We start from the raw sequence: 2,945 nt of genomic DNA, 5'->3' as shown, positions 1-2,945 counted from the left end.
ATATAAATGAAATCATTATTTCTCATGTTGTAGGAGATAAAATTATCTCCTTCACACATAAAAAGTGTACAGGGCCAATGTTTTTTTTCTCTCTCTCTCTTCTCTCCACATCACATGGCCCCGCATGGGCCCCACACACTTTTATGTGTTTGTAATAGATAAAAATTATTTCGTATAACATAAAAAATATTATACATATATATATATATATATATATATATATATATTATTCTTATGGAGTCTTACAATAAATATTGACAATGATTTGTTTGTATTTAACGGCTAGATATAAAGATAACCAAAACCAAGATTTAGATTGTCATTTACACGGTATAAAATAATCCTAACAACCTTCTCTCTCTAAATATGTAAATAAGATGTAAATATTGACTTACCAACAAAGTCCAGCACAGTTGGTAGATAGCTGGGTTCGTTAAACATGCTGACAGAGGTTCGATTCCTGGCCGTGCATATGGAAAAGGCTTTGTTGGGAAAGGTTTACCCACTTAATGTTATTTCCCGCTTAGAAAGGATTAGTCTTCGGCTGTTGGCTGAAAGATACCTTGGGAAACCAAAAAAAAAAATGTGACTTAACCTACAAATCTATTTAAAAGTTTACTTTGTGATGAGACAATTAAATAGGCTAAAAAGATTCTACCAAACAAAAATAAAGGCTAATAATAACTTAAGTCTTGATATAAAAATTTGAACCTTTAAAATGACAATTAAGGGTGTAAATGAGTTACATTGAGAAGTGAGATTGATCTAAGTTTTGGTTTAATTAGTCATATTTGTGTAAAAATATTTTGAATCTGACTTGATCTATTAATATGATATAAGTCAAATTATAGGCCAAACCTGACATATTTTTAAATAATAAAGAACGAAAATATGTTTATCATATTGTATGAGATAAATTGTTTCATGTAACATACAAAAGAATAGGTGAGATTCAATTTTTTCTTTCTCTTTGTTCTCCTTAATAGTCTCACCCATTTTTTTATGTGTTATATGAGACAAATTGTCTCATACAACATAAGAAACATATTCCGTAGTAAAAAATCTAGCATAGGCCTATTTTGCTATGACTTATTTTTTTAAAAAAAAATATACAAGGGAGGTTATATTTACAACATTTTTCACTTACAACCTCTTACAATCAAATTTTAACCGTTGATTTTCGCCAATTTGACGATTATAATTTATTGAAAATTAATAATTAATTAATAAATGTGATCCAATAAATTATAACGATCAGATTGACAAAAATCAACTGTTAAGATTGGTTGTAAGCGAAAAAGGATGTAAATATAGCTTTCCTAAAAAAACAAAATATGTTTATTATATTTACAAATTTTTTGTTTACAAACTATATTATGTATTCCGGGAAGTATATACCTAAGTGAGTGTACTCCACAATATACATAATATAATTTATAAAAAAAAATTGTAAACATAACCATATCCCCTTATTATTTTACTAAATATATTAGGTCAAACCTAACTTAACATAAACTAGGCCGGACCGTAGGATGCTAATGAATCACAGTATCTATTTACACGTCTAATGACAATATAATTATATGGTTTTTAAAATACCACGAATAGCTTGTTGGTTTATGTAACACCCCGTATATATCCGGTAATGTTATCATACTATCGTATTAAGTTGCGCTTAATTAAAAATGCGGAATATCTTTTTCTTTTCAATTATGACGTCATTACATTACCAACTTGCTTAATTAATCAATTAAATAAAATCATGCCTGTATGTAAATTGCAAAAGACATCTAACTGAAATACATCATTAATTAAATAACATAAGTATGAGTCTCTAGTCACGGAACTACAACACGTAGACCGGACCAACTAGCAGTTTATACAACTCAACTCAAAAGTATTAACAACATAGTGGCATGAACAACTCTCATGCTCACCCAAATAAGGCAACAAAGCCTACATAAGTCTCAACTCAACAGCAACATAAAGATAAAGACAGAAAACATAAACATCATCCAATCCAGTCAAGCCAGCATATAACATATAACAACAATAATCATCAGCTAAGCTCTGGCCTCCTGCCGCCAGAGACATCAATCCCCATACTACCTGAACCTGAAATAAGCATTCCCCAAACGTGGGGTGAGATCTCTAAACAAGAAATCTCAGTAAGACAAGGGGTCCTCAAGGATCTTCCACCTCAAGCTCACTTACATGTGCAATATAAGTTCAAAAGCAGTTCATCAATATCATTTCTAAAACAGTGCAATGCAGCAGATAATCATGTCATGTGTGTCAATATTATTCTACTGCCCAGAGAAATGCAGGATTTATATACGTCTAATACCCACACATAGTGCAAGACGCTACTTGCATCCACCCCGGATCACCGTCTTGTATGACGCCACATACTCAGACTTACCGTCAAGATGGAACAACACATGCATATTAAAAGTCATTACACATAAAGCTCAACAGCATTTCAAATATTCAAAGCATGTCACACAGCATGCATATAACCATACCCCCCATGGGACATGGTGGAACCACAACATGGCTAAACCGAGGATGTAAAAACCCGCACCGTTAAATAAGGTATTTAATTAATTAATTATGCAAAATTAGGAAATGATTCCATAATTGACCCTAATAATTATTATGAGGCTCTAATAATTATAGTAAGTGATTTAGAATGCTGATAGTCGCTTTTCGGAAGAAAAGTGCAGATACCGGTTCTGCTAGTCGGTATAAATGCGTACCGAAAAAGTATCCCAGAAAATTATAATAAGTACTTAATAATTACTAGAATAATATATAGGACTTGTAAAACGAGTTTCAAGTCCAAATAATGAGAACTTGTGCCAGAAACTGATACTGGCTATGAAAAGCGCGTACGGGAAAGGTGCTCAGAAAAATATAATAAAAATATGATAATTATTGTAAAA

This window comes from Gastrolobium bilobum, unplaced genomic scaffold (assembly GCF_033153095.1).
Source record: "Gastrolobium bilobum isolate Gb01-03AN ecotype WA unplaced genomic scaffold, APGP_CSIRO_Gbil_v1 utg1896, whole genome shotgun sequence".
Taxonomy (NCBI): Eukaryota; Viridiplantae; Streptophyta; class Magnoliopsida; order Fabales; family Fabaceae; genus Gastrolobium; species Gastrolobium bilobum.
This window is presented reverse-complemented; position numbering follows the sequence as displayed.